The sequence below is a fragment of the Ips typographus genome, linkage group LG5, assembly GCF_016097725.1.
Source record: "Ips typographus isolate SLU linkage group LG5, UJ_Ityp_2.0, whole genome shotgun sequence".
NCBI lineage: Eukaryota > Metazoa > Arthropoda > Insecta > Coleoptera > Curculionidae > Ips > Ips typographus.
The window spans coordinates 3295845-3321581 of NC_138426.1; the positions used below are offsets into that span (position 1 = coordinate 3295845).

The window sequence follows — 25737 nt, forward strand, 5'->3', positions numbered from 1 at the left end:
GGTCCAGTTTCCATGGCGGAAACTTCAGAGAGCGATAGAGAATAGAAATATATTCGAGAAAAGCTTCGTTAAAGAAATACAGGGGGTTAAAGTTTTATATATTTTTTAGTTTTTGCTTTATAGTTCTTACAGTTTTAGAGATAATCCGCTCAAATTTGGACTAGATGTATCTTGTCATGCCCTACATCACTGGATATAAAAAATAAAAATAAAAAAAAAAACAAATTTTTATATAGTTTATAATGCAAACTCATATTATTTTTTGGTTCTCTATCGTTCTCTGAAGTTTCCGCCATGGAAACTGGACCACCCTGAATATTAAATAGAAGAGGGGACTCACTACTAATGGTAATAATTATGTATTTCGAAAATAACAAAGGCTATTTAACGAAGGCATCAAAAATCAGTTGAAATTCGACAAATATCGATTTTCCAAGAAAACGCGCACAGTTAGCAATAAGAGACCTTAATAATTCTCTGATAAGATCTACTGTAACCACAAAATAGAGGGTGTTTTATTTGATTTTGTCGAGTTATTACGGTTTAAAGGTTGCCATTATTGATTCAAAAATGTGAGACATCCTGTATGAGCTAGACAATTTATCAACCCTGAATCAAAAAACTTGTTCTTTTAGCAATACCCAAGCCAATGTTCGTTAATGAAAATCATACAGACGTTAGGTGATTAAACTTTGAAATTTGTTCTACACTTTTACAAAATAACGAATATCTCAGAAATTGTAGAGTTTAGACATGTTAAACACCTTAATAAGAATCATCTTTCATTTTCAACGTAGATTCTGAAAGTAAAGTAAAACACTCGGTATTCCATTTGAAAATATGCAACTTTAATACATTTTTTACTTTTAGGACGACTGGTACATATTGAAAATAATTTTAAAAGGTACTTCAAATAGGTCTATCTCTACGTTCATCCCAAAATGAAACATTTTAAAACTACATAGAACTGAGTTAGAAGGTTTTTGTTTTTATTCTATTAAGCGCTCAAGTACCATGTCACCTGCGACATGCTGCCAGGAAGCCAAAAACATGCTACTTATTTTAATAGTTATTTATACAGCAAGAGACTTATTAAACCATTTTTTATTCACGAAAAGAACAATCTAAGTTCTTCGAGTGAATAAACCGGTATAATTGCAACAATTGCAATTACATTAATTTACTAAACGTTACTGTTGTCTGCCTCCGGTTCACTTAGTTAAAAAACGCCATGACGAAATTTTCTGTTAGTTTGTTTAGAATATAACCTCCAGCCATCTTGCATACAGGCTATTCCGTTTCCATTCTTAACAGCACGAAATGGTGATTGAATAATATTCAGCTAATCTAAGTATTTATCTGTCTATCCAAAAGTAATTTTAAACTATGCATCTCAATATTCTCTAAAACTTATGTATTTAGCAATGTTTTGTATTTCTCGAAACAAATGAGATAATGAATTTTACTCTATCGTTGACTCATCCTGTACTAATTTTTATTCATAATTATAATTCTTTAAATATAATGCATTTATCGTGAAACATCTTGTAGAACGTCACCCACGCCATCACATTCGCTATTTGACCCTTTCCTTAGTAGCACAAACTTATAGTTGTAGTTGTAGTCAGACAGTTGACATTTTTGAGATTTATGTATAATACCTATACCATGTTTGTTCTATTACCTATTCAATGTCATCTTTAATGCCTTTTATTTCGTAAACCGTCCACATTTAGATTATAATCAAATCCGGTTAAATTACAATGTTTCTCGCTCTACCTAAAAATACGATTACTCTATTTATTAATGTCCTAGAGACAGCTTTTCAAGCGGATCACAGAAATTCGTCACTTTTACGTTTTTCCAAATACCTAAACCGCTGGCGTGCCATCCAGTCGGTCTTAATGGGGAATTCCCATATATTGGGAATTGATAAGGTTGAAACGTGCCGAAACTACCACCTGTGCGACTATAAGGACACCTGTGTTATCATCCCTTCGCCATCTCTTTTTTTTCCATTTAGTTGTTACATGTTTGGTTTGCTCTTGGTTATAGTTGAATCACGTTTTCGGTTGTGAAAAGTTCACCTCTCTACTCTGGCGCATGTTGTGTTTTATAATTAGTTATTAATTAATTATTATACTACATAAAAGTGTACTAACTCTGTTAAAAAAAATATCTTGTGTTGTTTTTGTGCATCAAGCCCTCGAATCCCAATTTACAGTAAATTTCTGTAAGTATATTAGAGTATATGCTTTTAGTTTTAGCCTAGGGTTTTTAATTTACAATAAAAATTTGTTACTATTTTGTATCTTAAAATAACTACGTATAGGGATTTATGTGTAGTTATTCGGATTATCTGTACAGTGTACAGATAGTAGATAGTATCCAATTTTAGTTGGGGTTACAGAGAGAATAGAATCATGTAATTTTTGCAATACTGTTGGTGTTCAATTTTTTATTTTAATCAATTTAACGTAAAACTGTAGTAGTAAAGTAACTGACTAACTGTAAAGTAAAACTTTCAGTAAATTGTTCCATGGGTTAGGTGTTAGGTTAAGTTAGATCCTCTTTCTTACTCTTACTACGCTGGTTTATTCAAAATCAGTCTAATTCTAATTTGATATTATTATTCAGTCTTAGTAATTACATAATTTTCTTACGTGTGATAGTGAAACAAATAATTAGGTTTAGCAACCACCAACACCACAATAGTGACCTTAAACCATACTCAGGCAACTAAGCAAAAAGAGAAAGTAATAGCAAAAATAGTATTATACACTTTATCTTCACTCTTTTATTGCTCATTCTCGAAGGCACGCCATAAAAATATAATGCTTCTCTATACTCTATACTCTATATCATGGCTAAGGAGATTACAAAATATTTAAAGACATTCTGATATCATAAAGATCATAACCAAGACCACAAGGAATATTGAAGGAATAGATCGGATATGAGTGAGAGCCATTTTGATGTTTTAGTCTGATTGAACATTGATGTTACAATCAGAACCTAGAACATGTTCTATATCTAATTTGGTAGATATTGGAATACAATAAATGAATAATTAAATAGCCTGTCACCATTCTGTCCAGTCTGTCATGACTCGGTTAACTTCAGCTTGCAATAGTAGATGGCTCTGCTCTGAAAATTAGACTTTTGTAGATACTGGAAGTAGAGAGACGGAGCAACACTTTACGTTTTGATCGTTACCCTGGACTCTCTTCAAAGCGAATAAATCTTTCGCCTTTTACTAAAGATTTCCGTGGAGAGGGTCAATATAAATGGGTCTGATTGAATTTTTTTCATGCCCGGCTTCGGCTGGGCGCTTAAACGAATTAAAAGAAAAATATCAATGATATGTTGTAGAAGTAGATGATTACAGGGAATAGTAAAGCAATAGTTCCGTTCTTTGTAATTTGCTATGCCAGAATGTCAGTGACTTTCAAGTTCAAGTTATTTCTTATCAATTATTTGCGTAGCTTCAAAATAAAAAACGTGAACTGAACATGTTATGGGGGGCCATCCATCATACATTATTTTAGGGCTTATCCTTTGCCTCACACGTGTTTAGGTAAGTCTGTGTACCTATACAACTAATCCAAACAGTAACTATTAATCAATATCATTTATGATTTGGCACTTAAATGTGAAAAGTATTAACTTAAAACTGTTATTTATAATTGTCTTCTTCTTCTTATTCATATTTAAGATCTCCCGATCTGTTAGTTTTGCAGGTTCCTTTGGATCAGTTCCTGGGAGGTGGACTGCCAGCTGTCCTTCCATCTTTTAGGTGGTCTTCCGGGTGGTCTTTTTCTTATTGGTTTCCCTTCAAGTGCGATGCGTGGTAGTCTTCCCTCTTCCATTCTTCTCACGTGAGCGTACTAATATTTTTTTTTTTCTCCCCCATCTTACGATGTCTTGCACCCCACATTGTTCCCTAATGTCAGTGTTCCTAATTTTTTCCATTATAGCCCTGAGCGTTTTCATTTCGGCTACTCGAAGCATTCTTTTCGTTTTGTTGGTTTCTATTCCGTATGTCATGAATTGGTGTAGTTGTCTCTGTATTTTATTGGTGTACTATACCTCTGATTCTTTTATTTTGTTCCATTCGTTATCCCATTTTTAGTGATGATACTTCCTCTATAATTCTGTTCATTAAGAGATTGAACAGAAATGGGCTAAGGCTGTCACCTTTTCTGATGCCTCCTGGTGTCGGTATCTCTTCCGTATAAGTGTCTCCTATCTTTACTTTAGTCATGTTCTTCATATTGAGACTGCGGACTGCTCTTACGATGGTGACTGGCGTTTCTTTCGCTATCAGTATATTTATGATGTCGGAGAGGCGAACCGTATCAAATGCCTTGATCAAATTGATGAAGCAGACATATGCTGGTGTATTAAATTCGATTGATTTTTCTTTTAGTTGTTTGATAATGAATATGGCGTCGGTCGTCGATCTGTTTCGTCTAAAGCCTTGTTGTTATTTGTGTTTCAAGTATTTCCTTCAAAATGCCGGTAAAGTGTTTCATGCTTGTGTTCAGCAGAGTTATGCCCTTGTAGTTGTCTGGGTGCGTCTCCTGTCCTTTCTTGAATCTAGGGATAGTTATACTTTTGTGCCATTCCTTAGGTATAGTAGGTATCCATTATAATTGTCAGTTATTATTATTGAAGCCAACCTGTGAATAATATCACATATAATATACATACAGTGTGGATCAGCCAAATGGAATAAATTCGATAACGAATAAATGAGAGCGTGTTGGGAAAAACGCTTGGACACGTCGATTTGTATTTTTAGATGCGCATTTATTAAAAAAAATAAAAATTATATAGGGTGTCATGTGACAGTGGCCGATACCAACTTTCTTATTTTAAATACTACCCCCTGTATATTATTAGTTTTTTGGATTCTTCAGAAAATTCTAGACATAATTCATGTACAATGTCCCATACCTATCTTCAACTGTTTCGGAAATATTAAGTGTTTTCAGATGTATTACAACAATTGCATTAAAAACAGAAAATTATTTTATTTCACAAATAAGGTAAAAAAAACAAAAAAACATTAATTTCAATGTAAGAGATGTTCAAAATGTTCGTTCGAAAATAAGTATTGAGTGTAATGTAGCGAATTTGTGAAATAAAATCATTTTCTTTTTTTAATGTTAATTTTTGTAATACATTGTACATGAATTATGTCTAGAATTTTCTGAAGAATCCAAAAAACTAATAATATACAGGGGGTTGTATTTAAAATAAGAAAGTTGGTATCGGCCACTGTCACATGACACACCCTATATAATTTTTATTTTTTTTAATAAATGCGCATCTAAAAATACAAATCGACGTGTCCAAGCGTTTTTCCCAACACGCTCTCATTTATTCGTTATCGAATTTATTCCATTTGGCTGTTCCACACTGTATAAATATTATACCATACATTCACCAGATATTACTTTCGTATACTACATACACTGTCTGTACAGATGGCAGCACTGTCAACCGTTAGCCGCGCGTAAAAGATAAAAATGATCAACTGCTTCTTTGTTTGGGTGAAAAAGCATACTTACCTGGCGTAGGGGTTTACAGTGATCAATAAGGCTGTTCCCCCAGGGTGAGGCCCTCCATTGCACTACGGTAGGGCTGACCCCTGCGATTATCCCTAATGCGGATAACTCGGGCGCGTAATTTTTGGTAGTCGGGACTGCGTACGCGCTGTCCCGGATTAAATAACTTAAAAGGATTAATTAGAGTTTCTCGCCACTTTCTTCGGTTGTAGGTGCTGAGTGCCCTTATTTGATCAGTCCAGCGTGTAGGAAACCTTCCTCTGGTCCTAGTACCTTCTACCCCACCCTGAATTATTAGTCGCTCCAAGTTGTTCTCGTCTTTTCTCTTAATGTGCTCGAAGTATCTAAAGATTCGAGCTTGCACTATTTTGGATAACTCTTGGGGTTAGTTTACGTTTTGCATGATAAACGCATTAGTTCTTCTTGTTGTCCAGGAAACTCGTAGGATTCTTCTCCAGCACCATAGTTCAAACGCGTCGATCGACCATGTTTGTGCTTCGTATAGGACGAACAATTTCCTGAGAACAGCCACCCTCATTTGAAATCAGTGCTCCCAGATAGATGTATTGGTTCACGACTTGACATTGACCGATGTGAAGAATGTCTGGCATATTATTCCTAGTGTCCTGTCGATGATGATAACTTTGCTCTTTGAGTAGTTAATGGCCAATCCAAGGTTATTACTTTCCATTTCCAGTTTGTGCAGGACTTCCAAAAGTTCCTCTTGGTTATTTGCTAGTAGGACGGCATCGTCCGCCTAACGAAGATTAGATATCTTTATTCCACCAACTGTAATTCCGCCGTTCCACCCTTCTCATAATATATTTTCCATAGATGTTAAATAGAAGAGGCGACAGGATACATCCTTGACGAACTCCTTTTTCTTTTTTATAGAGATTGGATAGTTGATTGTCAACTCTTACGACTGCCTTTCTGGGTGTGTACAGATTCTGAATTAAAAATGGCAGATGATCCGGTACTCCCATCTCCTTCAGAACCATCCAAAGCCAATTCCAATTAATGATATCGAAGTCCTTACGATAGTCGATAAAGCATAAGTATAGTGGTCTGTTGAATTCGCGACACTTTTCAGTGACAACGAAGATTCAGTATATAAATAAAAAATGGTTTAAGTCCCTTTTTTGTACCCTTTTTGTGTAAATAACTAGTATAAAACAAGTGATTTAAACCTGTTTATTCGCTCCTCTGGTCTAATTGTTCTTTCCTTGAATAAAAAATGGTCACTTGTATAAATAACTATTAATTTTATGGTGAATAGCAGTGGTCGCTTTACTATCTAAATAATTTGATTTCTAAGAGATGGCGCCAAAAGTCACTCTCTCCCCTTTTAACTTTCGTCTTATATATCAGTAGGACAATTTGTCCAGTGCATCGTCAGCTTTGCGCAGTGGCATTATCGTAACCAATGAGGTTTATCCGAGGTGCGATTATTGCTAGTTGAAAACTTTAACCAATACCCCGCCATGTGCACGTGAAAGACCGTGCGCTAAGGCAATTTTTGTAGGTCTCTATGGAGGCCATTTTAATTAATTTCAAGATAAACGCTACTAGGAATTGAGTAATTAAATGAAATGGGTCAGATGGATGGGTGGAAATGTATGTCAACAAGTTAAACCCTCTTTTTAACTGCTATCGCCTGCTTTATAGGTATATAAATACGAATCATTTCTTCTTCAAAGCTTTACATGTCTTTCTTAGGTCTCATTTTCTCTACTTGCATGATTTCCTTTTATTCTTTACATTCTTGATTTTTCTGCAGATGTTTTCCAGAAGCCCCTTTCAAGTGCCGTAAGTGGTTTCTTATGGCACTTGTATATAACGCAAACACTTCAGTTATCATCATTGCATTGTTTGATTCGTGTACAATTCAGATTTACTAAATATAGATGCGATATCTTACACAAACTTCTTTAGAGATCGCTAGCCTCGCCCAAAACAGAAAAATGATTAATCAACGCTTTTGGTTGGCGTGAAAAAGCATACTTACCTGGCGTAGGGGTTTACAGTGATCAATAAGGTTGTTCCCCCATGGTGAGGCCCTTCATTACACTACGGTTGGGCTGAACCTTACGATTATCTCTAATGCGGATAACTCGGGCGCGTAGTTTTTGGTCGCCAGGACTGCTTATCCCGAATAAAGCAATTAAAAATAAAAATTAAATCTGGGCTGGGTCTTTTCGAAACATCTAGACAATTACACTTTACTGCTGATGCTTGTGAGTTGAAACGAGCAAAGTTCCGAAAGTGCTTTAAGGTAAAAGCTAATAGCTCGCTTATTGAGCGTAAGACGTCTCTAAAGTACCTTCGATGGACATTATTCAATCAGCGTTTCGTGCTGTTAAGGATGGAACATGTCTGTATTGCAGGATGGCTGGAAGAAAAATAAAAAAATGTGTTACGGCATTTTTTAACTAAGTAATCCGGAGACGATCAACAATAACGTTTAACAAATGAATCTTCTTCTTCTTCGTCTGATTAGCATTGCTCCTGTTTGTCAGCTTCTCATTCTGTTTCTGTTGTTGTACTGAATTAATCTAATTGTGATTATTATTGATAAAAAAATGCAGATACAATGAATAAATAGGAATGTTAGTATTTTTTCAATATAATAGAGGTGATGATGAGACATACAGAAAGAATAAGATGGATTAAGTGACGATTATTGCTTTTCTGTTCTAATATCGAAGTAGTGGATCGAACCATGTTCGTTTTTTTACTATGCTGAAAGATCCCGGCTATTACTCATTCGAATGAATAGCAGCGAATAGTCTCACTTGCGCAAGTAGAATTATTGTTCTTGAAAGTACGCGTACGTTTAGCATGATGAAGTAAATATTTGAAGCCACCACTTTTAATTTGTATCGAAATGACGACTAGACTTCCTTCAAAGAACTTATAAATAATAACATTAATATAAAATAGTTCTTGGAGAATCGATGGAATAGCAAAACAAGTGATAAACAACATACTGGATGAATAACTGAAAACTTACAACAGTGATACGTCGCCAATTTGTACAGTTTGTGTACAAAATTGACTTCTAAAACGGTTTGTGAAAGTTTGTTCTTCAAAAACGAACTGTTTTATAGAAAAAAGTGGTGTTACCATGCAAACCATACCAAGTGGGTACAAGTATTATTTTGAATGCGATAACTCTAACTTGCAAGACCAGATGGCTCTGCTCTTAAGAGCAAGCTGTCGTAGATAGTCAAAAGCGAATAACCAGTTAGCTTTTTACATTTCTACATTTACCCTGGACTCTCTTCAAAGCGAATAAATCTTTCGCCTTTTACTAAAGATTTCCGTGGAGAGGGTCAATATAAATGGGTCTGATTGAATTTTTTCCATGCCTGGCTTCTGCTGGGCATTTAAGCTAATTTAAAAATAAAAATCGTGAACAGTTTGCTCAATTTTCGTTAATTTTACAGGTTACTATAAAGCAAACAGGAACATATAGGAAAAGACCAAGGTAGGTATTTTGAGCTTATTTATAGTTTGATTCTCGAGTTTAGTTCCCTGATGCATCAGAATTGGACTGTCGTCATTTGTTTCAGATATACAGAGAATTTTTGAAAATTGGCCGTATTCGATTATTTGCAATATCTGAGCTGTCATTTCCGTTATCAAAAAAACAGAAAACAGCTACTTTAGGGTTTTCAAGTAGATTCCATTGGCATAGTATTTTCTCTAAAGCTTATAATTTCGAATTTGTGGAAGTAAGTTACCTTTTACTTATGGAATACCCTATAAAATACAATATGACTTGAGTCTTTGCTGTGGTAGCTTATCGTACCCGCTCATATAACGTGTCTGATGTGGTCAAAATTCCGTTTAAAAAGCTCAATATACTCAGCTGCTGATCGTATGTGAGGATATAGTGCTGAGCTTTGTAGAACTGAACAAAACACAAATACCGCGTTATACTCACGTATAACATACCAATTAGTACAAAGTATCACACACAGAATTATATTGTAGAAATAAAGAACACGGCTGCAAGTATGGTTCTAGCCTTCTCTGGGAGAAATTTATTTTCTTTATTAAGTAGTTAACCAATTTTTTGTAAAGAGAATTTAACGTTTATCATTTTGAAAACGAGTGAAAGCTTTTGCAAGGTGTTTTCAGAATAGGTACCGAAAAATAGCAACTTTAAAAACACAAGTTTAAGCTAATATTCCTTTACATGCGATCAAACAATTTGCATTTGGATGATCTCCATTTCTCAATAGATTATAATTGCATATGACAAACAAAGAAGCAAATGTCACGTACAAAACGTGTACTTTGTAGCTTGATTCTTTTCGGTTCACCTTACTAGGAAGATAAATCTAAACCCAACCGTTTTAATGAGTCGTACTACGTACGTATAGATGGCGCGGGCATATAAGTAAGTACTGCCTTCCATAGTAGTACTTTATTGATAATTCTAAACTAGGAATTGGGTCGTTGTCCATTAGACATTGGACCCCAGGGGTTAATAATGCTTATTATATCCTGGATGGCAGTGAAAGACAGTAGTGTTCCGTGGTGATGCGTAAGCGTAAAGTCGTTTATCGTTGTATGAGTCAAGACTCGAAGATGTTCCCAAGCATTGGAATCAAGCAGTAAAACTCCCGGTGCGGAGGATCAGGACACGCAAAAGTTGCGGTGAAATGGAATGGTGGCGCCACAAAAGACCACCGCCCTAATCGGCCAGGAGGGGTGGGCATTGCCCGAAATCCTGGTAAATAAACGGACGCTACTGTTGGAAACTGTCGGGATGTAATGGGTTGCGTTACCCTTGGTAATTAATTGAAGAAAACACACTCATGTGACTTATTTTTAAGACTTAGATCATGATGCTATAATACAAAAGTATTCTGTAAGTTTTTGACCCCGAAAAACTTGCCAAATATTTTCTTTTCATTATACTTCGTTAAAAATACTGTGTTTTGATCTCTATTAGAAGTAATCAAAATAGTTATTTTTCTAACAAATGCGGAAAGCGATACTTTTACACATTGCTGTGCTCGTGTGGAAAAAATGCTTCCGCAAGTGTTACATTTTTTCTGCGAGCGGTTACGAATTAATAAAAAAACAATTAATATATCACATTATAAGTACATACAACGATAAATTTAACTCTTATTATACAAGTATTCTTAATTATCATTAATTATGTGAATCGTAAACGAACAATTCCTGACATTTTTTCAAAAAAAGTTGTATCCAGTGTTTGGTTGTTAGATGAACGCTTAGACTGACAGCTGCAAGAATTTAAAGTTGAAAAGTGAGCTTGAGAGGTCGGATCTGGGGGATTTTGAGTCTGAGCAACAGCGGATAGGATTTAGTTTGATATATTTGTTGTGGATTTCCAACCTCCTAGTCTTTTAACATTACTTATATCTTCGCCGAAATTTGCTAACATAATAGATGAAGATTTCCGAAAACTGTGAACAGTGTACTCTTCAGAGTTAGGATAAGCCTAGGCTTTGATTTCTCGACATGCTGAATTTGTTTGCCATATATGCTTTTGGCCATCACTTTGGTTTTCGCTATGTTAATTTTCAGCCCCAGCTGGTCTCCTTTAGTTGTGATTTTGTTCATCAAGCGTTGTAGAGCTGTCAGCAATTATTGCGGTATCATCGGCATATCGTAAATTATTCACAAGGTGACCATAATCTTGATACTATCGCTTGTCTTCTGTAGTGCACGTTCGAAGATATTCTCAGAGTATAAATAAAAGAGAAGAGGGGAGAACACGCATCTCTGCCGTATCCCAGGTTCAATACAGAAGCTGTCCGTAATGCTGTTTGAAACTCTAACAGACGCAAACTGATCTTTTCATAGTTTGGTAATAAAGTTCATATCGTTGTCATGGATTTCTCTTTCCTGTAGGAACTTTATTAATTCCTGGTGGTTAACGCAATAAAATGCTTTGTTATAATCAATAAAGCAGATGTATACGTCTTTCTTCTGGTCTCTGCAATGTTGAAGTAGAACTATGAGACTGAATAGTGCTTCTCAAGTTCCAAAACCTTCTCGGAACCCAAACTGACATCTGCCGATATCACTTTCGCACTTATATTACACTTACATTATAGATTCTCTTGTGTATAATTTTTCAGAAAGAGCTTAAGGACCTGACTAAACAACAATTAATTAACAAACTAATTCTCACTTTTCTTCAGAAACTATTAATTTGTTGTTGAAACTGAGCCGCCATTGAGCCGCAACACAAATTTCTATGGTTAAGTCTAATCTACACATGTTTTATCAAGTTTTGGGAATATTTTGGAAATGTAGCTGCTGTGGAGGGTCCACCAGAACATTCAAAAAGTGGTCTATGAGAAAAAAAGTTTGGGAATCTTTGAATTGTATCCCATTACCTAAACGTCCTTTTGAACGTGTAGATGTTGATATTTTCACATATGGAAGCAAAAGTTTTCTGGTTGTTTTTGACTCATTTTCAAATTGGTTAGAAATGTCTGGCTATGCCACATTAGAGATCAATCAGCGACAGATGTGATAGGGACTTTGAAACGTATTTTTTCAATTTTTGGCTGCCCTAATGCTGCATATTGTAAGAACATTTGGTTTGGAACCAAATTTTTGATTTTGCAACTTTGTTTAGACTACTTAGGAGGTCACGGCATATCAAAAGTATCGGTCCGTAGCTCCTGAGCCGGTGGAGAGGGGGGGTTTTGAAAATCTGATTTTCCGGTTTTTTGTCCTATCTCGGAAACCGTGTCTTCCTTCTACCGACATGACCTTCTTCTTCATCTTCTGGTGCAGTATCAGGTCCTCCTGATGTTGGCAATCACAATGGCCAGTTATGCTCTGGCTTCGGCGAGTCTAAAGGGTGGTTCAGCACTTCGAATTCCAGTCCATTCTTTAAGATTCCTACGGTATCGATCACCCCTGAATATGTGATCCAGATAGGACAACTTTAGGCATTTCACTGTTAATAGTAATTCGCGGACGGCGCTTGCTCTATTTAAAACCGCTTTATTTGTCTGCATGGCTACCCATGGGATTCGGAGCATACGTGTATGTAGCCATATTTCAAATGCTTCAAGACGATTAATGGTTGTTGCTTTTAAAGTCCAAATCTCGGCCCCATACAACAGTATAGACCATATGTAGCACTTGATCATTCTCTGGCGGAGTTTTAAATTTAGATTATTTTTGCAGAAGGTGATCTCATTTTTTGAAGGGTTGCGCGAGCCGATTCGATTCTGCTCTTTTTTATCCGGGTCGAGATGTTCTGACATGACCACTCTATACAAAATAACAGAGTTTATTATTCAAACTGTACCACCTGGTACGTTTGTAACAAAATAGTATAATAGCAAGTAACATTTACTAATCGACGACAAAGATTGATTGATGACTTGTTCGTGATGCTTACACTATTTTTTGTACGACTTCATCAAAATCATTCTAATTATTAAATAAAATAAAAATATTCTGACAAATTTCCTTTTTCTGTAGTTCACTTTTAAATTATAATCAAATTCGGTTAAATTACAGTGCTTCTCGCTCTAACTAAAAATACGATTACTCTATTTATTAATGTCCTAGAGACGGCTTTTCAAGCAGATCACAGAAATTCGTCACTTTTACGCTTTTGCCAAATACCTAAACCGCTGGCGCGCCATCCAGTCGGTCTTAATGGGGAATTCCTATACAGGGTGTCCGGAAAATACGTGTACAACGTTTGACGACAGACTCCTGACGTCAAAATATGTCGATCTAAGCCGACTTAGTTATATCCAAAATTGTCTCGTTTAGCCGGTAGAGGGCGTCAAAAATTTGTAAAAATATTGGTTTTTTACTAAATTACGTGAAAACCTGCTAATGGATTTTAATGAATTTTAGTATGTAGACTAATACTATAAAATGACGTTTTCTAGTAGTATAGTCACCGGCTGTAAATAAGTGGAAGTGTTATAAAAGTGATATAATACGTCAACATTTCTCCTCATTTTTTATATGAACGGCGTTATGACAACCCAGATATTTTTGTCGAGTGACCGGAAGTATTTTGAAGCTATTTTACCTCTTTAATATTTCCCGGTGGATGAGCTGTTTCGCCAGAAAAAAAAAATTTACAATTACCTGCATACATCAAAGTAGGTATAATAAAGTTGAAATTATTTATTGTAAGAAACTAAGTAAACCAAAAACATTACTTAAGCAAATGTGTAAAATGACCGCCATCTTGCTGAATACACTTATCAATACTCTTTAAGAAATGAAATGGTACCCAATATTTTTACAAATTTTTGACGCCCTCTACCGGCTAAACGAGACAATTTTGGATATAACTAAGTCGGCTTAGATCGACATATTTTGACGTCAGGAGTCTGTCGTCAAACGTTGTACACGTATTTTCCGGACACCCTGTATATTGATAAGGTTGAAATGTGCCGAATTACCACCTGTGCGACTATAAGGACACCTGTGTTATCATCCCTTCGCCCTTTTTTTCCATTTAGTTGTTACATGTTTGATTTGCTCTTGGTTATAGTTAAATCACGTTTTCGGTTGTGAAAAGTTCACCTCACTTCTCTGCTGCATGTTGTGTTTTATAATTAGTTATTAATTAATTATTACTCTACATAAAAGTGTACTGACTCTGTTAAAAAAATATTGTGTTGTGCATCAAGCCCTCGAATCCCAATTTACAGTAAATTTCTGTAAGTATATTAGAGTATATGCTTTTAGTTTTAGGCTGAGGTTTTTAATTTACAATAAAAATTTATGTGTAGATATTCGGATTATCTGTACAGTGTACAGATAGTAGATAGTATCCAATTTTAGTTGGGGTTACAGAGAGAATTTGTCGTGTATCATGAAAGTTAGAATCATGTAATTTTTGCAATACTGTTGGTGTTCAATTGTTGGCATAAGAATAACGTTGATGGTTAGGGGCTTGCTCCACATCTATCGAGGGTTGGCCCGATATTGCAGTACCGCCGGGATCGGCCACTTTATTTTTGGTCATAAACCTTTTCTTTGGTGTAAAATATGCAGAAACGTCTTCACTCTTTTATTGCTCATTCTCGAAGCCACGCCATAAAAATATAATGCTTCTCTATACTCTATATCATGGCTAAGGAGATTACAAAATATTTAAAGACATTCTTATATCATAAAGATCATAACCAAGACCACAAGGAATATTGAAGGAATAGATCGGATATAAGTGAGAGACATTTTGATGTTTTAGTCTGATTGAACATTGATGTTACAAACAGAACCTGGACCATGTTCTAAATCTAATTTGGTAGATATTGGAATAAAATAAATGAATAATTATTAGCCTGTCACCATTCTGTCCAGTCTGTCATGACTGGGTTAACTTCAGCTGGCAATAGTAGATGGCTCTGCTCTGAAAATTAGCCTTTTGTAGATACTGGAAGTAGAGAGACGGAGGAAGACTTTACGTTTGAATCGTTACCCTGGACTCTCTTCAAAGCGAATAAATCTTTCGCCTTTTACTAAAGATTTCCGTGGAGAGGGTCAATATAAATGGGTCTGATTGAATTTTTTCCATGCCTGGGTTTTGCTGGGCACTTTAGCAAATTTGAAAATAACAATTGTGAACAGGTGCTCAATTTTCGTTGGTTTTACAGGTTTACTATAAAGCAAACGGGAACATATAGGAAAAGACCAAGGTAGGTTAGGTTAGGTTCGCTCACAACACGAGCTTGGTTCTCGAGTTTAGTTTGCTGATGCATCAAAATTGGACTGTCGTCATTTGTTTCAGATATACAGAGAATTTTTGAAAATTGGCCGTATTCGATTATTTGCAATATCTGAGCTGTCATTTCCGTTATCAAAAAAACAGAAAACAGCTACTTTAGGGTTTTCCAGTAGATTCCATTGGCATAGTAGCTTTTTCTCTAAAGCTTTTCATTTCGAATTTGTGGAAGTAAGTTACTTTTTACTTATGGAATACCCTATATCATATAAGTTGACTTGAGTCTTTGCGGTGGTAGCTTATCGTACCCGCTCATATAACGTGTCTGATGTGGTCAAAAGTCCGTTTAAAAAGCTCAATATACTCAGCTGCTGATCGTATGTGAGGATATAGTGCTGAGCTTTGTAGAACTGAACCAAAAACACAAATACCGCGTTATACTCACGTATAACATACCAATTAGTACAAAGTATCACACACAGAATTATATTGTAGAAATAAAGAACACGGCTGCAAGTATGGTTCTGGCCTTCTCTGGGAGAACTTTATTTTCTTTATTAAGTAGTTAACCAATTTTTTGTAAAGAGAATTTCACGTTTATTATTTTGGAAACGAGTGAAAGCTTTTGCAAGGTGTTTTCAGAATAGGTACCGAAAAATAGCAACTTTAAACAAACAAGTTTAAGCTAATATTCCTTTACATGCGATCAAACAATTTGCATTTGGATGATCTCCATTTCTCAATAGATTATAATTGCATATGACAAACAAAGAAGCAAATGTCACGTACAAAACATGTACTTTGTAGCTTGATTCTTTTCGGTTCCCCTTACTAGCAAGATAAATCTAAACCCAACCGTTTTAATGAGTCGTACTACGTACGTATAGATGGCGCGGGCATATAAGTAAGTACTGCCTTCCATAGCAGCACTTTATTGATAATTGTAAACTAGGAATTGGGTCGTTGTCCATTAGACATTGGACCCCAGGGGTTAATAATGCTCATTATATCCTGGATGGCAGTGAAAGACAGTAGTGTTCCGTGGTGATGCGTAAGCGTAAAGTCGTTTATCGTTGTATGAGTTGAGACTCGAAGATGTTCCCAAGCATTGGAATGAAGCAGTAAGTAAAACTCCCGGTGCGGAGGATCAGGTCACGCAAAAGTTGCGATGAAATGGAATGGTGGCGCCACAAAAGACCACCGCCCTAATCGGCCAGGAGGGGTGGGCATTGCCCGAAATCCTGGTAAATAAACGGACGCTACTGTTGGAAACTGTCGGGATGTAATGGGTTGCGTTACCCTTGGTAATTAATTGAAGAAAACACACTCATGTGACTTATTTTTAAGACATGATGCTATAATACAAAAGTATTCTGTAAGTTTTTGACCCCGAAAAACTTGCCAAATATTTTCTTTTCATTATACTTCGTTAAAAATACTGTGTTTTGATCTCTATTAGAAGTAATCAAAATAGTTATTTTTCTAACAAATGCGGAAAGCGATACTTTTACACATTGCTGTGCTCGTGTGGAAAAAATGCTTTCCGCAAGTGTTACATTTTTTCTGCGAGCGGTTACGAATTAATAAAAAAACAATTAATATATCACATTATAAGTACATACAACGATAAATTTAACTCTTATTCTACAAGTATTCTTAATTATCATTAATTATGTGAATCGTAAACGAACAATTCCTGACATTTTTTCAAAAAAAGTTGTATCCAGTGTTTGGTTGTTAGATGAACGCTTAGACTGACAGCTGCAAGAATTTAAAGTTGAAAAGTGAGCTTGAGAGGTTGGATCTGGGGGATTTTGAGTCTGAGCAACAGCGGATAGGATTTAGTTTGATATATTTGTTGTGGATTTCCAACCTCCTAGTCTTTTAACATTACTTATATCTTCGCCGAAATTTGCTAACATAATAGATGAAGATTTCCGAAAACTGTAAACAGTGTGCTCTTCAGAGTTAGGATAGGCCTAGTCTTTGATTTCTCGACCTGCTGAATTTGTTTGCCATATATGCTTTTGGCCATCACTTTGGTTTTCGTTATGTTAATTTTCAGCCCCAGCTGGTCTCCTTTAGTTGTGATTTTGTTCATCAAGCGTTGAGAGCTGTTAGCAATTATTGCGGTATCATCGGCATATTGTAAATTATTCTCAAGGTGACCATAATCTTGATACTATCGCTTTTGTACTGTAGTGCACGTTTGAAGATATTCAAATTCAATATATTATTAGAGAGGAGTATAAATAAAAGAGAAGTGGGGAAAACAGGCATCTCTGCCGTATCCCACGTTCAATAGCTAGAGAAGCTGTCCATAATTCTGTTTGCAACTCTAACAGACGCAAACTGATCTTTTTATAGTTTGGTAATAAAGTTCATATCGTTGTCATGGATTTCCTTTTCCTGGATGAACTTTATTAATTCCTGGTGGTTAATGCAGTCAAATGTCTTGTTATAGTCAATAAAGCAGATGTATACGTCTTCTTTCTGGTCTCTGTATTTTTTAAGTAGAACTATGAGGCTGAATAGTGCTTCTCGACTTCCAAAACCTTCTCGGAACCCAAACTGACATCTGCTGATATCACTTTCGCACTTATTAGAGATTCTTTAGTGTATCATTTTTCAGAAGGACCTGGCTAAACAACAATTAATTAACCAATTAATTCTTACTTTTCTTCAAAAACTATTAATTTGTTGTTGGAACTGAGCCGCCATTGAGTCGTAACACAAATTTCTATGGTTAGGTCTAATTTACACAAGTTTTATCGAGTTTTAGGGAATATTTTGGAAATGTAGCTGCTGTGGGGGGTCCACCAGAACATTCAAACACCACTGAACGGTAGGTACAGCAGATATTTACTTCCTGGTTTGTTAGCCCTAGCAATAAGAAACTGGACAGGACCTACTAGTCCTTCCCGCCTTCAAAAAAGGTGCTATAATCACTCAAAATTAGACAAGTCGTACAAAAAGGTTTTATTTTCAACCATGTATGTAATAACGTTATTTCTTATTTGAAAACCAGGTGGAAAGATGAAAATTACCTGATTTTACTTTCCACCCAGCATGTCAATATGTTTTTTGTCATATCTGAGCTTGCATTTTACAGTTTCAGACTTTCTTCCGCGAACTTCAACAGCTCGCAGCAGGTGAAAAAACACGCATGTCTGGAATTAGATCACAAGTTTTAACCTACAAATGCTTTGAAAAATTAGTGTGTTCAGAAGTGACTGATGATCAAGTGCCTTGAAAATCACATGATCATGAGAGTTTCAGTTTAATCATCATTCATTCAGTGAATAGGTAAATACACTGTGTGTAAAAAGTCCGGCAACCCTGAATTATTTCGCAAAATATACAACTCATTGAAAAATATCCTATATAAATATTGACGCACTTTAAACGTTTTACCGTTAGGTGACATTCAGGAATATACAGGGTGAGCCACAATATGGCAATGAATTGAGGTTATGTTTTTTCTTATGGAATGACCATGTTTCAATGACGTTTTCTGATTCGCTCTCTCATTCTGATCACATTTCATGTAACATGTTGTATGGTTACCTTGAACAGTTTGGCAGCTATTTAATTATTAAAGACAAATTTGCTTTCATGGTATCCCATGTTTATCGATAGTAATTCTCACCTTTACCTGATTGTTACATTTGATAGTAGATTGCGGGTACCTATTTTTGACATTAGCTGGTAGTGTCAATAATTTTTTGTACACAATGTCCCTTACAGAAAAGGAACGTGTAACTCTGCTTATGATAAGAGGTTTTGGCGGTAGGCAGAGGACGTATTTTGAAACCGTGGAACAGTTTAACATTAATTAAAAAATTGTGCCATCAATTATTAACATAGTCGGACCGAATTTCCAGCATACTTGGTTTCAACAGGATGGTGCGCCACCACATTTTGGAAGACATGTACGGGCGTACTTGGATGAGGTGTTTCCTAACCGTTGGATAGGTCGTAGAGGTGCAATAGAGTGGCCTCCTAGATCACCGGATTTGACGCCTCTAGATTATTTTCTATGGGGTCACTTAAAAAATAAGGTATATGCAACAAAACCGACAAATTTAGATGATTTAAGAAGAAGAATTATGGATGAATGCAACCTTATAACACGCGACATGTTACAAAACGTCATTGAAAACTTTTATTTTAATTTAGCTCATTGTCAGAAAGTTCAAGGGGCACATTTTCAGCATTTAATCAAATAAAAAATGTTTACTTATTTAAAAGTGTAGTTTTCTTTAATAATTAAATAGCTGCCAAACTGTTTAAGATAACCATACAACATGTTACATGAAATGTGATTAGAATGAGAGAGCGAATCAGAAAATGTCATTGAAACATGGTCATTCCATAAGAAAAAACATAACCTCAATTCATTGCCATATTGTGGCTAACCCTGTATATTCCTGAATGTCACCTAACGGTAAAACGTTTAAAGTGCGTCAATATTTATATAGGATATTTTTCAATAAGTTGTATATTTTGCGAAATAATTCAGGGTTGCCGGACTTTTTACACACAGTGTATATAATATATACAGGGTGTCCCACGACGAAAGACCTCGATTGATATTGGAAAAAGTATAAACAGGAGAGTTTTGAAAATTTGGTAGGATACTGATGTGGGCATGCCCAATCCAACTAAAATATTTTCAAGATGGTTGCACTTCCGCTTATACCGGAAGTCGATCACAACTTTCTTATTTTAAATAGAACACCCTATATATTATTACATATTTGGATTCCTCACAAAATTCTGACCAACTTTTGTATAGAATGCCCTATGCCTATCTCTAGCCGTTTTCGAAATATTTGATGTTTTTCCAAAAAAGTGACAGTGGCAACGCTCAACATATTTTTGTACTATGTTAAAACCGTATTTCATTTTGTAATGAAACTTTGGGTTATTGTAAATAAAGGATCGTTTTATTAAACTGAGGGTGCGTAACGACTCATTTGTATACAGGGTCGTCAAAAAAAAATCATAAACTTGCCACTAAAAAAAATGAAAAATCTAAAGTTTTTTAAATGGAAACCCCCATTTTTTATGACGGAATCATTTTGAGCATTAAAAATTACTATAAGTTTCAATTTACTTGCCTATACCTAAAATCCAACCCATTTCGTTTTATTTGACAATAAACATTTTTTTATTAGGCTGCATGCTCGGCTGCATGGTTGGAATTAGCTGGTACTCTAGTTGGCCATGCTTTTGACACACGGTGATATTGGAGACCTGCAGGTCATGTTAATAACACTAGTTTTGAGTGTTTTGACAACTGCAAATATGCCGTCGCGGTTACGTTATTCAAACCAAGATTACTTAAATCTGTTTATTATTTACGGAGAATGTGATAAAGTTGTGAGTAGAACATGTGAGGTATTTGCCGCTCGTTATCCAGAAAAACCAAAGCCATCACGAAAAGCTGTCAAGCAAATAATTGAAAATTTTAAGAATACGGGATCTGTGAAGATAAAAGCTATTAAAACAAAACCAATCCTTAATAATACAAATGTAGAAATTGCAATTTCTAACCAACTTTTGTGTACAATGCCCTATTCCTATCTCTAGCCGTTTTCGAAATATTTGATGTTTTTCCAAAAAAGTGACAGTTGCAACGCTCAACATAACATGCTTTGCAGTTCTCCAATATCACCGTGTGTCAAAAGCATGGCTAACTAGAGTACCAGCTAATCCCAACCATGCAGCCTAATAAAAAAATGTTTATTCTCAAATAAAACGAAATGGGCTGGATTTAGGTATAGGCAAGTAAATTGAAACTTACAGTAATTTTTAATGCTCAAAATGATTCCGTCATAAAAAATGTGGGTTTCTATTTAAAAAACTTGAGATTTTTCATTTTTTTTAGTGGCAAGTTTATGATTTTTTTTTGACGACCCTGTATACAAATGAGTCATTACGCACCCTCAGTTTAATAAAACGATCCTTTATTTACAATAACCCAAAGTTTCATTGCAAAATGAAATACGGTTTTAACATAGTACAAAAATATGTTGAGCGTTGCAACTGTCACTGTGATGGAAAAACATCAAATATTTCGAAAACGGCTCGAGATAGGCATAGGGCATTCTATACAAAAGTTGGTCAGAATTTTGTGAGGAATCCAAATATGTAATAATATATAGGGTGTTCTATTTAAAATAAGAAAGTTGTGATCGACTTCCGGTATAAGCGGAAGTGCAACCATCTTGAAAATATTTTAGTTGGATTGGGCATGCCCACATCAGTATCCTACCAAATTTTCAAAACTCTCCTATTTATACTTTTTCCAATATCAATCGAGGTCTTTCGTCGTGGGACACCCTGTATAGGTAATATATTATTAATGTTCATTGATTTTGTGTTGTGTTATTGTGCTGTGCACAATAAAGCGAAAATAGTAATTTGGCATACCAACATTACCAACTTCTATGTTTTTCATAAAAGCGGTTATTTTGGTTTTACTGACCGACATTTTCTTAGAAATGTTGGTAAAATAGGAGTCGTCAGCTGGAATTCCAGCCTTTTTCATTCGGCATAGGGTAGCAGTACTCACTTTTAAAGCCTGTGATGCTCTATCATACACATTGGAATAATCAATTGGGATGACATCTGAAAACTGTTTCTTTTCGTCCTCCAAAAAAATGTTATATTCCCACGCTTATTCCTATATTTTATTACATTTATACTTAGTCAGCTCTAGACCCACTTCATTCCATCTCTCTCTTTAATCGCAATTCTTTTTCGCTTACTAGTTTAAGTCTTAGGCCGCAAGCATTACCATTGTATTACCATTCCGACTCTCAACCACATCTCATCATAGATTTTCAGTTTAAGAGCGTAGTCATTAAACACCTTTACCAGTACTCGTGAATTTTACTTGTTCAACAACATCGAACCTAACAAAAAGCAGCACATTTTAGAATTAGCATTTGGGCTTGCTCATTGTAGGGCAGCGTTTTTATACCTTTGATATTTGTTTATATCAAAGTGACAGTAAATGTCAACATTTTTAATTTGACAGGATGACAAAATTAATAACGTGCCTTTTTTGTTAAAATTGTTTATTTCACATGTTTGATAGGCGAGAAACAAAGATGTAAAAAGATGACGTCATTCTCAAAAGGTAAAAATAGTAGCGATCAATATTTCAACTGAATGATTTATTAAAAGTTTGATAAGAATCTGATAAATGCTTGAAAATAAAATAGTATACAAACCACGGTGAAAAGTTTAATTTCTGTCTGAAGATAAAGTTCACTGACTACCTAATTTCTCGACAGAAATCAAACTTTTCACCTGAGTATGTAATATCTTAATTTTTATTCATAATTATAATGCCTTAAATATAATGCATTTATCGTGAAACATTTTGTAGAAAGTCACGCACGCCATCACATTCATTATTTGACCCTTCCCTTAGTAGCACAAACATAGAGGATCTTATAGTCGTAGTCCAAAAAGGCAACGATTTACATTTGAGATTTATGTATAATATACCATGTTTTTTCTGTTACCTATTCAATGTCATCTTTAATGACTTTTATTTGGTTAACAGTCCGCTTTTAGATTATAATCAAATTCGGTTTAATTACAATGTTTCTCGCTCTTACTAAGAATACGATTACTCTGTCCTAGAGACGACTTTTCAAGCAGATCACAAAAATTCGTCACTTTTACGCTTTTGCCAAATACCTAAACCGCTGGCGCGCCATCCAGTCGGTCTTAATCGGGAATTCCCATATATTGATAAGGTTGAAACGTGCTGAAACTACCACCTGTGCGACTATAAGGACACCTGTATTATCATTCCTTCGCCATCTCGTTTTTTTTTCCATTTAGTTTTTACATGTTTAGTTTGCTCTTGGTTATAGTTGAATCACGTTTACGGTTGTGAAAAGTTAATTTCTCTACTCTGCTGCATGTTGTGTTTTATAATTAGTTATTAATTAATTATTATACAACTTAAAAGTGTACTGACTTTGTTAAAAAAAAAATATTGTGTTGTGTTTGTGCATCAAGCCCTCCAATCCCAATTTACACTAAATTTATGTAAGTATAATAGAGTATAAATTCTAAATGTGGGATCGGAGGATATACCAGAAGTAAACAGGAGCGAACTAAGAAAGGCCCTTAAACAGATGAAAAACAAAAAAGCACCGGGAGAAGACCGTATCACCGCCGAAATGCTGAAGATGGGAGGAATAACGCTTGAACATGCCCTTTGTGTCCTTCTAAACAAATGTATTAGCGAAGAGAAAATACCAAAACCTTGGCAAAACGCTGAAGTTATTTTAATCTTCAAAAAGGGCGACAATACCAATATTGCAAACTACCGACCAATCAGCCTTCTTTCACACCTGTACAAGCTCCTCACAAAAATTCTGACCAACCGACTGACAAATAAGCTCGATTTTTACCAGCCAGTCGAGCAAGCAGGATTCAGAAAAGAATATGGTACAAATGATCACCTACAAACCGTCCGCACTCTAATAGAGAAATGCACCGAGTACAACGTACCCCTACATCTGGCGTTCGTCGACTACGAAAAGGCCTTTGACTCGGTTGAGACCTGGGCGGTTCTGAACGCAATGAACGAGGCAAGAATAGACACAAGATACTCCAATCTTATAAAACACATCTACGAAAATGCTACATTGCAAGTAGCCATTGACGAAGATACATCAACGAATAAGATTAAAATGGAAAAAGGAGTCCGCCAAGGGGATACCATATCCCCTAAACTATTCACATTGGCATTGGAAAGCGCCTTTAAAAACTTGGCCTGGGAAAACAAAGGTATCAATGTAGATGGAACCCGACTGAATCATCTACGTTTTGCTGACGATATTGTTGTCATCAGTAACGACATCAATCAGCTGAAAGATATGTTGGAAGAACTGCAGGAAACATCAAAACAAATCGGGCTCAAGATGAATTTAAACAAAACCAAAATAATGACCAGCGAAGAGATGGCAATAACCATAGAAGGCTGCACTCTAGAACACGTCGAGGAATACATATACCTGGGCTACGCTATCAGACTGGGAAAACAAAACCAAACAAACGAAATATCCCGGAGAACAAGACTCAGCTGGGCAGCATTCGGTAGGCTAGGCTACATTCTGAAATCCCAAAGTATCCCAATCAACCTTAAGCGGAAAGTCTATGAGGCCTGCATTTTACCCGTAACAACATACGGACTGGAGACTATGACACTTACAGAGAGAAGTGCAGAGAGGCTCAGAACAACTCAAAGAGCCATGGAGCGCGCCATGCTGGGAATCAGCCTCAGAGATCGAATAAGAAACGAAGAGATTCGAAAAAGAACAAGGGTAACCGATGTTATGAGAAGAGCAGCCGAACTAAAGTGGCGATGGGCGGGTCATGTTGCAAGGCAGGATCCATCTAGATGGACTAATAAAATAATGCAGTGGCGCCCAAGAGCCACAAAAAGAAATGCAGGGAGACCCCCAAAGCGATGGCGGGATGACATCCAGAAGATAGCAGGAAGAAACTGGTTTCACACTGCCCTGGATAGACGGACATGGAAATCATTGGAAGAGGCCTACATTCAGGAGTGGATGGACATAGGCTAAAGAAGAAGAAGAAGAAGAATAGAGTATAATATATATACTTTTAGTTTTAAGTTGGGGTTTTCAATTTACGATAATAATTTGTTACTATTTTGTATCTTAAAATCACTACCTATATTTATGTGTAGATATCCAGATTATCGGTACAGAAAGTATACATTTTTTAGTTGGGGTTACAGAGAATATGTCGTGTATTATGAAAGTTAGAATCATGTAATTTTTGCAATACTGTTGGTGCTCCATTGTTGGCATAAGAATAACGTTGGTTTTGTCTTTGCGAAATCATCATCATCAAGTGGTTGTGCAACATCTGGTGACATCGGTACCAAACTCTATGAGTTAGAAAGTACAAATGGCGTTTCCAAATCTAGGAACAGCCTTAAAAAATAAATTGTATAAACAAAAAACAAAACCTCACCATTTTTTACCAATCAAATCGATGTTTACCGAATGATGCGGCATTAATTGGGCTACTTTCTAACTCATAGAGTTAAGTACAGAGGTCATTGTGTTGCTCACAGTCTCGGGATCCTCAGAGAATAGTTCCCGCATTAGTCGGCTTATCTAAAAAGATCAAAATGCTTGTAGCTCGGTTACGATAGCGTTTTAGGTGTTCATTTGACTTTTTGACTTGAACAACGCTTCAAAGCTAGAACATCAGCAAATAACAATTAATATTGAATTGTTTCTTTACTGTACATCTTACGTTTACCAAATACCTATACCATTTTGCTATCTTACACAGGCTACTTTAGAGATGGCAGCACCGTCAATCGCTAGCTTCGCTCAAAAGATAAAAATGATCAAATTGGCGTTTTGGTTGGGGTGAAAAGGC

The 25737-nt window shown here is 35.8% G+C and overlaps 6 non-coding genes across 6 annotated transcripts; all 6 read left to right on the forward strand.

The window, feature by feature from the left end:
• The first annotated feature begins 3212 nt into the window (after nt 1-3212).
• Nucleotides 3213-3331, forward strand: LOC145730031 (U5 spliceosomal RNA). The gene has a single exon (XR_014178515.1). It is a non-coding gene; the product is annotated as a U5 spliceosomal RNA (small nuclear RNA).
• A 2237-nt stretch (nt 3332-5568) lies between these two features.
• LOC145730015 (U1 spliceosomal RNA) lies at nt 5569-5730 on the forward strand. The gene has a single exon (XR_014178502.1). It is a non-coding gene; the product is annotated as a U1 spliceosomal RNA (small nuclear RNA).
• A 1240-nt stretch (nt 5731-6970) lies between these two features.
• LOC145730028 (U4 spliceosomal RNA) lies at nt 6971-7111 on the forward strand. The gene has a single exon (XR_014178512.1). It is a non-coding gene; the product is annotated as a U4 spliceosomal RNA (small nuclear RNA).
• A 462-nt stretch (nt 7112-7573) lies between these two features.
• On the forward strand, nt 7574-7728 carry LOC145730019 (U1 spliceosomal RNA). The gene has a single exon (XR_014178506.1). It is a non-coding gene; the product is annotated as a U1 spliceosomal RNA (small nuclear RNA).
• Nucleotides 7729-8842: 1114 nt separating this feature from the next.
• Nucleotides 8843-8961, forward strand: LOC145730034 (U5 spliceosomal RNA). The gene has a single exon (XR_014178518.1). It is a non-coding gene; the product is annotated as a U5 spliceosomal RNA (small nuclear RNA).
• A 6074-nt stretch (nt 8962-15035) lies between these two features.
• LOC145730035 (U5 spliceosomal RNA) lies at nt 15036-15154 on the forward strand. Its single transcript, XR_014178520.1, has one exon. It is a non-coding gene; the product is annotated as a U5 spliceosomal RNA (small nuclear RNA).
• Nucleotides 15155-25737: the final 10583 nt, after the last annotated feature.